We start from the raw sequence: 10887 nt of genomic DNA on the forward strand, positions 1-10887 counted from the left end.
CCAATTACTTGAAACTACCGATGAGCACAAACACCAATTTCATCCGGTGTGTGCGGGAAAATGTGAGGGGTAATCTTCTGGTCTTGTGAATGAATGCTCCTGAAAGGAAGCTGTGCCTGGCTGTGAATGAAAACCTCCTTGGAAGGAGTATGTGTCTGCAGAGATTGATAGACCGATTGGAATTTCAGTACTGTGGAGAGATCGGAATTTTGTAGGTTCAGAGGCTAATTACTTTATTGTGGGCCTGTTTCGGCTTTCCGGAACAGCCATTCCTTGCCCCACTCTGTGTCACAACTAACATCTCCTAATAATAAACGAAAACCTCTTAACTTAGCAGAACACTAGCCTCTGCCAATCCAAGAGCTAACAATGTCATCAGACAGTGTCTCGGGCCTACGGAATAATCCCCTCCCCCCCATCTCATTGTACCTGCCTCTCTGGCGCCTTCACCAATGTATTTTAAATTTGCCTTGAGTTATGATTTTCTTTGTTCTGTGTCTTAGTCAGGGTTTGTATTCCAGCACAAAATATCATGACAAAAAAGCAAGTTGGGGAGGGAAGGGTCTATTCAGCCTACACTTCCACATTGCTGTTTGTCACCAAAGGAAGTCAGGACGGGAACTCACACAGGGCAGGAACATGGAGGCAGGAGCTGATGCAGAGGCCATGGAGGGGTGCTGCTTACTGGCTTGCTTCCCCTGGCTTGCTCAACTTGCTTTCTTATAGAACCCAGGACCACCAGCCCAGGGATGGCACCACCCACAATGGGCTGGGCCCTCCCTGCTTGATCACTAATTGAGAAAATGCTTTCAGCTGGATCTCAAGGAGGCATTTCCTCAAGGAAGGCTCCTTTCTCTGTGATAACTCTAGCTTGTGCCAAGTTGACACAAAACTAGCCAGTACGTTCTGTAAAACTACAAAAATCTTGTGAAACTGCTTCCACATTGGAACATGCAATTTGGGTAACTTAAATCTGTGTTCCTGGGCCATGGTCATGCAAGAGGCTCCAGAATAAACTATCTCTTATTCCTTTTACGACGAGAGCTGTGGTTTTTATGTCGACAGTGCATTTACACCTTATAACTAAGGAATACAAACCTAGACTGAGACATCCACCTACTGAATCTTTTGGGCTCTGACTGTTGCATCCCCCAAACTGACCTCTTCCACTGGTGAGGCACCCTTGCCTTCCTCACACTTCTGCCTGCATGGTGTTGAAATGAGAAGCACTGCTTGTGCCCGTTGATCAGGGACTGCCCTAGCACTCTCCACCAGGCCTTATAACAGGTGCACAAGTGCAGTGTTACCACGTCTGGAGGAAGAAGATGGCATTGGTTGCGAGGTACTGTTTGCGTAGTACACTGAGTCTCCAAGGCTTTCAGAGAAGATAGAAGTGAGACCACAGTGAGAAGGTTGTACAGTAGGAGTCTGTTGTAGGAGGCCCAGAGTGAACAGTGCCCCATTTCACTGGATGTTGCAGAACTGGTGAATGCTTGGGCTCACACGCGATGGTGGGCAGATCCCTGAGTGTACTATGTAAAAAGGCAGAGTGGGAGTCACTTACCCCAGATGGGCATCTTACAGCATTTAAGGTGTCCACATCCTGTGCTCTCGACCTGGTAAATCTACCCCCTTTAAGTTTTTTTTTTTCTTTTCTTTTTTTCGGAGCTGGGGACCAAATCCAGGGCCTTGTGCTTGCTAGGCAAACGCTCTACCACTGAGCTAAATCCCCAACCCCCCCTTTAAGTTTCTTAAGCCTATTATGGAGTGGGGTAGGGGTGGGCTGGGGGGGGGTGTTAGGGCTATGATGCCATCTGGGCTTTCCCTGTCCATCAGAAGATGAAGATCTATCTTCACTGGCTTCACCATCCTTCAGTAGCTAAGATGCATCTTCCTGGGTTATCGATTTTGATTATGTGGATACAATTTAGACATTTTAATTTGCAAGCGCCTGTCATCTTGAAAGAAGTATCACATTTAAGATATATTTTCAGGGTAGAATGCATCCTGCAGGAGTTCATACTTAGAGCTGTTCACTCAGTCTGGGCCTGCAAGGCCTCCTGAGGATATAGCTGATGTCCCCTGTGATTTAAACCATGTTTCCTATTATTGTCACGAAGCTACAGTTCATACAACGTAACCTCATCACTTTAAAGGGTGGAATTCAGTTATCTGCACAATATTATTTCATCCTTTTCACTACTCTCTTATTTAAAGTTTTTTTGTTTGTTTGTTTTTTGTTTGTCTTTTTAATTAAAAAATCCTGGAAGTGCTGCCTGGCTCTGCCACGCTGCCTCAGGAACAAGGATTGCGGCACGTGAAGGAGGCAGGTAAAATCTTTTATTAGAAGGGTCACTCATGTGGCTCTGAATGAGAGTAGCCATGAATGACACGTGGCTCTGGGTCTTCAACTCCCATCAAATCCCATTCCTTAGTCACCACCCTTAACCCCCTTACTTTGGAAGCTGCTCTTGGGAATTTGAAACTTCATTATGCTGTGTGGTTTATTACTAGAAGAAGCAAGGATAGAGGCATCCAGCCGTAGAAATCTCAGAACCACTAAGGACTGCACAGCTTAGGAACTGAGAGTAGAAGCAGCTGGCTTTACTTTTAATTAGGTCTCCGGGTCCTGTCAGTTCCCTTGTTCAGGAACACATTTGTTGTGGTTTTAACAAATAAAGTCAGCATTTCCCCAGAGACCAACACAAGCTGGATCGGATGTGAGTTTGTGTCTTTCTGCAGGTATCTGGGGTGGGATTCTAAGACAGCACAACCTTCCACCCAGTGTGGCTATCAGGGCAGTCCATATCCCGCCTATGCTGTTTCTTGCTTTTTATACAAATTCACAAGCAGGCTCACAAAGGGGAGTCCTCTCCTCATTCCTGGCCAGCAGCACCGCCAAATGAAGATCTCGAAGGAGGAAAGCAGGCCTTTGAATTTTTGTCTACTGTGAGATTTTCTTTTATTAAAGATTCTTCGGGGGGTGGGGGGGGGGAGACTGGAGAGATGGCTCAGTGGTTAAGAGCACTGACTGCTCTTCCAGAGGTCCTGAGTTCATTTCCCAGCAACCACATGACTCACAACCATTTGTAATATTGGAATCTGATGCCCTCTTCTGGTGTGTCTGAAGACAGCTACAGTGTATTCATAAACATAAAACAAATAAATAAATCTTTAAAAAAAAAAGACTCTCCTGAGAATTTGAGGACAACTTTCTTAAGGCCTCAGGGCAAAAATCTTGTTGATTTAGATTCTAGAACTTTTGATCTGAACTCATGACAAGTTCCATGTGTAAGTGAATGGTGTCTATTTCTTTGAGAAATGATAGTTTGTATTACTCCAAATAGCAGTGGCCATTCTGAAAAACCAAGCACCACAGGGAGGAACAGGACAAGAACCTTTAGTCCCCTTGGAGTTCTGCGATTCTGGTAACGGGGTTCCACAGGCTCAGAGGTGAGTAACTGGATGGTATCCCTACAGCTTTCTAGGAAGCCTCTGGGCCCTCAGTTTCCTAAGATCCCTTCCCTGCCCTTTCTTGGGAACCAACGATATGATGAATTAACATCGCGGTGAGTGGAAACATCACGGACCTTGAATTAGAAAGACACGATTCAAGTCACACTTCCATTCATTAATCGGTAGACGGGAAATCAGGCGAGTCAGCTCTCCAGCCTCAGTTTTCTCTGCTGTAATTGTGATAATGAGGCTTCGAGAGCCTATTGTGGGGGTGGAATGGGCCGAACACTTCGAAGTCCCAGCACGATATTGGTACCATTGTGTAGCACATCAGACTTTCAATAAACGATACTTCCCCCTTTCTTCCATATTCATATTTTGTACCTGCCGTAGCACCTGCCAGGAAGGAGATACTCAAGAGATATTTGTGGAAATACTCAAACGATTCTCCATGGCCTTGTTCCATAAGAACGCCGTGAGGCTGGACCCTCTCCAGAAGCTCCCGGGCGAGAACAAAAGAGCCTCGGAAGGCGTCAAAGCTTCTCCAGGTTGCAGTCTTTAGGATGAAGCGAGGACAAGAAGAATGCTAAAGATAACAGCGGCACTAAACTCCTGAAGTCAGATCCGCCGGGCGGAGAGTCGTTCTCAGAGAAGCGGCAGCCCTTAAGGACTGTCAAGGACCCTGAAGCACAGGGACAATAATGAGACCTGAACAAGCTCCCGGGCTCCTTGGATTGTTTGACAAGGGCTGCACTGGTTAGCGTAGAGAGGGTGCACCTTTGTAAGTGTATCTTTGCTCGAGAAAAGAGGAGAAAAGAACGGAGACTTAAACGCGCACCGGGTGGTAGGGGGGAGAGAATCCTCGTTGTGATGGAGGGGTGGTGGCGGAGGTCCAGCTGCAGAGGGATCCGGGAGTGAGTTTGTGTGACACAGTGTCCTTTGGGTTCCCAGTCATGCCCCTGACAGACATCGATTACTGGTCAGGACAGATTTTCGTGGATCATCAGTCGGAGTCTATCTGGTCCAACTACTTGTTGTCCCTGGCTCCAAAAAGAATATTCGTGCTTATTTAATGCCCAGCATTGCTTAAGCTGAGCGCTTTGAGAATGCCATGAGAATTTTAGTGAAGAACCGTTGATATTCTTTTAGTTCTTTTCTCGATTCACCTGTCCTAGAACTCAGATATCTGCCTGTGCACCACAGAGAATAATTATATAACGGCAACTATTCCATCGTGTCTAGAATGGGACCTCCCCATCCTTGATGCAATTTTTTTTTTTTTTTTGGTCATTTTTCTTCTCTCATTCCTTATGCTCTGGAGGCTACCAAATCCACTCATTGCATTATGGGCCTGCCCCTCTAAGATGCTGGTCCCCCAAAGGTGGTCAGATCCCACAGCCTGAATGAAACCCATCAAGCCACGCATGCCCCTTTACAGCTTTTTCTCAGGGACAGAGACCTGAGAAGCCATACTGCCTGTGACTTCACAGCCTCGAATTTATGGCCCTACCTCATACCTGGCTCCTCCATGCTCCTTGTCACACAGACCGAGCAAGCGAGAACCATGTGGTGTGAAGCTTCCTTCTCCGAAGCCCCTCCTCTGCCAGCCCCCATAACCCCGCCCATGATATCTCTCTCTCCTTCACTTTAAGGCCCTCCTTGGGTTTTAAAGGGAAATGCCTCTTTTACTTGAAGGTCTCATTCCTGTTGTCTTGACATGATGTCCTGTCCCTTCTTAATATGTTCCCACCCCATGGCCCAGTCGTCGCCCTCGGCAACCACAGCAGCTCTGGGAGGCTCAGAGCTCTCACACTGCCCCGTATGGACAAACGCACACAGTTGGTTCTCTGTGTTCACGGGCTCCAAGTCTGCTTATCGAAAACCTCAAGAAAAATTTGCCTATGTCCTGCCCATGAACAGATGTTCTGATAGTGGTCTTAGGAGCATGTGTAGAGTTTATGTTTCACATGTTCATGAGCCTGAGTCTTACAGGAACTTAGTCAGCTTGTACTAGGAGCTGCTAGGAGCTCCCCGCAATCCCAGCCCAGTTTTACTACGGATTTCCAGACTGGCCGGAATGGTTTGTATTCCCACTAGCGAGTGTGCGAAGCCCCTCTCTTGTCCAGCATCCACTTTGATGCTGTGCTGAGATCACTGTGCTATTACTCCGAGGGTTTTTTTTTTTTTAGATGTGTTTTAAAAACACGTTCATTTGCATGTGTGTGTGTACGACTGTACGCATGAGAGTGTAGATGCCCAGAGAGGCCTTAGAACTCCTGGAGCTGGAGGTGTAGGTACGAGTGCTGGGCTCATGTCCTGAACTCAGTCCTCTACAACAGCAGGATGTGCTCTTCTTACATGTTCTTTAAGGTTTCCTCAGTCTCCTCTTCCTTCTGCTTTTAAGTGTACATACATTTTTGTTTTGTTTTGTTTGCTTGTTTGTTTTTGAGGCAGGATTTCTCTATGTCAATCAGGCTGGCCTCAAGCTCAGACATCTACCTGTCTTTGCCTCCTTTGGGAGAGTGTTATGATTAATGGCAAGTGCCACCACACCTAGTTAATATATACATTTACCACACCATAGTTTAATTCCATCTCTGCAGCTAGAACTCTCTCTCTCTCTCTCTCTCTCTCTCTCTCTCTCTCTCTTTCCTGCATATCTCTCTCTCTCTCCCCAGCATCTCCCCCCCGCCTCTCTCACCCCCAAGCTGCCCCCCTTTCCTCTGCCTGTCTCTCTTGCTTTACACAATGAAAACATCGAAGTTCAGTGAAGTTCACTGCCACAGCCCTTTGTGAAATGAGGGTGATTTCCTTTGTACAGATTCCTAAGAAATCCTCAAGGGCATGGGGTCAAAGAGAAGGTGCAGTTTTGCTGTGTGGGACCAAGGAGGTTGTCAAAGTCATTTACTGTCAGTGAACTCCAGGTAACTCTCTGTGGGGTCCTTTTTACCATTGGCTATGCCTCTCTGTGGATGAGTGAAGGGGTTGATGGGTCTGAACTGGTGTGGGCTGGCAGTGGGGAAGGTTGGGTGTTCCTACAGTCCTTATAAAACTCATGGTCACATCTCCTCAGAGTACCTCCGCTCCTTCTGACACACCTCTGCCTTTTGACATGTTTGTTTGCAGTTGGACATTTTTGCTCCCCTACCCCACCACTCTCTGTTAATGATAACTTAGCTCCTAAGACTTGGGCAAACATTCCTGGTGTCCCAGAGATTTTCAGGCTGGCTCAGCAGCCTGTGCTCCATTACAGTATCTTAGTCACCCTTCAGCCAAGCTCCTCCCCTTCGCAGGGGCGTTGCTATGGCAACCTCCCTCTGTAGCGGTCAATATGGGAGGCAAGTCCTACATGCTTAATATGTTTGGTATTTTACTTTCAAAATATTCTTTAGGGGAAGTTCACTTTGGCCCGCTGAACAAAATAAATAAGACTTTGCGGTCGACAAGGGCTAGAGGCGGCTGCTTTGATAACAGGCAAGGCCGGGACTGGTCAAAACCTCGGAACCAGAGTGAGTCAGTCACTTGTAGCTGCACTTGAGACAGGAAAGGAATGGAAAAGCACTCAGAACACCTCCCCCCCCCCCCCAGATACGATGGAGAAACCTCAAAGTCCAGGGGCCTGCAGGGATGAAGTGGGTCCATTCCAGAGCCAGCATCGGGACTTCTGAGCTTTCAGCTGCCTTCTGTGGGGGACACAGGTGTCTCTTCCACACACAGTGCATTCTCGGGGTGCGGGGTAGTCCTGGGGCTTTCTCTGTCTTCATGAGCAGCATCAAACCATAGTTGTCTCTAGACTGGCAGCCCTTAGGTGTGCACACAGACCACAGAGCTTGGTAAGAACTTTATAGAGACCGAGTGTGCTGGTTCCGGAGGGACAAGCTGGCCATATGCCCTTCACTGCATTGGGCAACTGTCTTTATGATACACTTGCACCTTCTTAGCGGTCTCTGAGATCAGAGAATTAAACTTAAAAAAACTGTAGCAAATTGATTTAAGTATTGTATTCCATGGCTTCATATCCTCCCTCCCTCCCTCCCTTGTTTATTCTCCCCGTCCCTTCATTCTCCCTCGTATCGCTTTTATGCTGCCACATGTATTTTCCCCATTCCATGGTATCTCTTTTGTGCATTGGTGGGAGAGAGTGCAGTGTGGTAGAACACAAGCTTTTCTATTTATTGGCTGTGAGCCTTGGCATTACTGTCTCGTTTCCTCGTTGCTGAGAGATTTTTCCAGAACCTCAGTGCTAAGCCCAGCACATCCCTGGGCATGATGGAGACTTTACTTCGTCAAAATAATTGACCATTTAAAGCTCTGGTTTCTTTAGCTGTGAAACAAAGATGACAATACCTCACAGGGGTAAGATAAGGGTGAGGGTTAGAGTTGGGGATGGTGTGACAGTTGGGGTTAGGGCTGGGGTAGCAGGGTTAGGGCTAGGGTCAGTATTAGGGCTAGGGCAAAGGCTAGGGCAGGTTTAGGGCTAAGTTTAGGGTTAGGGCTATGACCTGGATTAGGGCTAGACTTAGGGCTAAGGTTAGGGCTGGTGTTAGCATTAGGGCTAGGATTAGTGTTTGTCCTTAGGGCTAAGGATAGGGTCAGGTTTAGGTCTAGGGTCAAATTAGGGTTAAGGTTAAAGTCTGTTAGGAGTAGGGGTAGGATTACTTCCTTTTTTCTTCCATGGTGCCTGAAATGTAGTTTTTGTCTCTAAAAAAATCTGCTTTCTGCCTTTAGTTTTTGTCTAGATGTACTTAAAAGAATCGTTTGTTTGGAGACAGGCTCTTGCCATATATCTCTGTGTGGCCTAGAACTCAGTGTACCAGACTGGTCTCCAACTCACAAAGATCTGCTGCTTCTTCTGTCTTCAGAGGGTTGGCGTTGAAGTCATTCCCCACCACACCTGGTCAGAAACTTCATTCCTATTAAATAAAGAGGGCAATTGTATCTCTAACTAGAAGCAACCAATTAATATTTTGGAATTATATTTCCAGGTCACTTTTCTTTTTTTTTTTCTTTTTTTCAGAGCTGGGGACCGAACCCAGGGCCTTGCGCTTGCTAGGCAAGCGCTCTACCACTGAGCTAAATCCCCAACCCCTCCAGGTCACTTTTCAATGTATTGCTTAATAATTTATACTAGAAAAAATTAAAAATATATTTAAAAATATTTTTCACTTGTTGTATATGTGGCATGCATGTGCGTGTGTGTATGTATATGTGCCTGCCTGTGTGTGGGTGCATGTGGTCAGGTGAGTGTGTGCTTATGTTCAGGTGCATGTGTTTGTGTGCATGTGTTTGTGTGTGTTCGTGTGTGTGTGTCTGCCTATATGTGGGTACATGTGCTCAGGTACCTGTGTGCATGTGTTTGTGTGTGTGTGTATGTGTATATGTGTACAGATACACAGTATTTTAAGTCTTAGACTTTAAGGTTGACTTAGTTACATTATTTTAAGCAATCTTTTGGTAATAAATTTACCAGTTTTTTTCCTTAGGAGTTTTTGTTGAATTTTGAGGTCTTGTTCTGTGACTATGTCCAGGCTGGTGTCGAGCTCACAGTTTTTCTTCCCATTCGTGTCTCCTGAGGGTTAGGATTCTAGGCATGTACTGCACATCTGGCTGAAGTGTTGTCTCTAATTCTTGACTCCCTATACGCTCATTTCGAGTCTGCTTGGGACATTATGAATAGAACACCTCGTCCCTTTTTACCTCTGGATTGTGAGGTGTTGAAAATCAGCTTGACCGAAGCTAGGAGAATATAGCAGTTCGAAACCATTCCTGAGGCATGCAGACACGCAAATGTTTAAGAATAGAAAAATCAAAGACATGATAATACCCAAAGAAGACCCTGAAATCTTGCTGCATCCACGTCTTAGTGCACAAGCGTTGTGGGTGATTCCTGATGACTGCCTAGAGGCTTTGGGCTTCTCAGGCTGGTCACAGCCTGGAAATTATGCAAGAAGTCAACAAAGTAAGAAAATGAAAAAACATAAATATTTGTAATTGATCCTGTAAACACAAAATGACACACCCGAGTCCCCCCCTCCTTTCTGTTCCCTTCCCCCTGCTCCCTTTCTTTAAAGCTCGGCTCCCCTTTCCCCTTCCGTTCGGGTTTTCTTTTTGGGGCTGGGCACTGAATCAAGGCCCTCATGCATGCGCAGTATGCTCTCTACCAATGAGTTACACTCTTAACCTTGAGGGTCTTCTTTAACTACGTTTGTAATTTCACATACTTAAAATTGGGTGTAAACGTTAAGAACTTTAATTATTTTACATTAAAATCGTTGTCAGTTTTCTTTGAGAACTGGGAAAATCTCTTAGGTCCTCTCTTCTGTACCATATGCTGTTTGGTAATTAGAGAGACTCAGACATTTGACCTCTGGAAATTTTCTTACTATTCAGGTCCAATCTAAGGAGCGAGAAACGAGACAACTACACTCATGCCCAGGTTGGTGGCCCTAGTTAAAACTAACGAGTCAAAAAACAAACAAACAAACAAAACAAAAAAAAAACCATAAGAAGATGGACCGTGGGGGTGGGGGTGGGGGGTAAGAAAGGAGGGAGGGGAGTTAGAGGGGTGGGGCGGGGCATGGGTGTGACCAGAATGTTTCACATATGTTCATACAATTGTTGAGGAATATGTTAATTATACAAATTCATGTAGAGAAATGAGACAAACAGCTTCCTCAGAACTCTGTCTGCCTTTTGGCTGGGCACCCCGGACTAGGCTAATGTCCCAGCTAAGGAGGTGGCTTTGGAATGGGGAATGATTCACAGTCCAATGGATTTTTGTCAGGATTTCTTCTTTCCACAAGGGCTTTCTGCCTGCCATATGGTTAGTGCTCCGACACCCTTAGACGGTCTTCTCCGGAAACAAAACAGAGAAGAAAAGAGAACTGAGGTGTGGGGCAGAGCAAGGTAGCTATGCCTGAGCCAACCTTGGTGTCAGCTAGCCTGCGTATATAAGCTAATATCCTGTTTGTCTTAAAGTTGTGTAAGTGTGCACCTGTCCTTTATGAGGGACCCAAATGTGCATTATTCCAGCGCCCTAATTACCCACACTTTACGGGTGAGGGAACGGAGATTCAGGAAGGTGAGATACTTAGACTAACAGCTGGGAAGTGGCACGACCTGAGGTGGAGGCCGGCTGTCGTGACTTTGTAACTCATTCCGTTTCTATCACCGGATACAGATTCAGTGGCTTCATCTCATCAAGCTTTCATTCCAGCCATAAGTCAGGCTCTCTTGTTTCATGGGGCTACAGACAAGCCAGCGATATAGACTTAAGGCTGGTGCATCCACGGTCAGACAGGCTAAGCTGTCTTAGAGCCCTGCGCTTCCCCTCTGCTTGTTCCGACATTCTTTAGGGCTTCTGAGTGCTTAGAAACCATTAACCTGGCTGGGCCCAGACCTAAGTGGCCTCTAGGCACACAGGCTTCCGCT

Source organism: Rattus norvegicus, chromosome 8 (assembly GCF_036323735.1).
Source record: "Rattus norvegicus strain BN/NHsdMcwi chromosome 8, GRCr8, whole genome shotgun sequence".
Taxonomy (NCBI): Eukaryota; Metazoa; Chordata; class Mammalia; order Rodentia; family Muridae; genus Rattus; species Rattus norvegicus.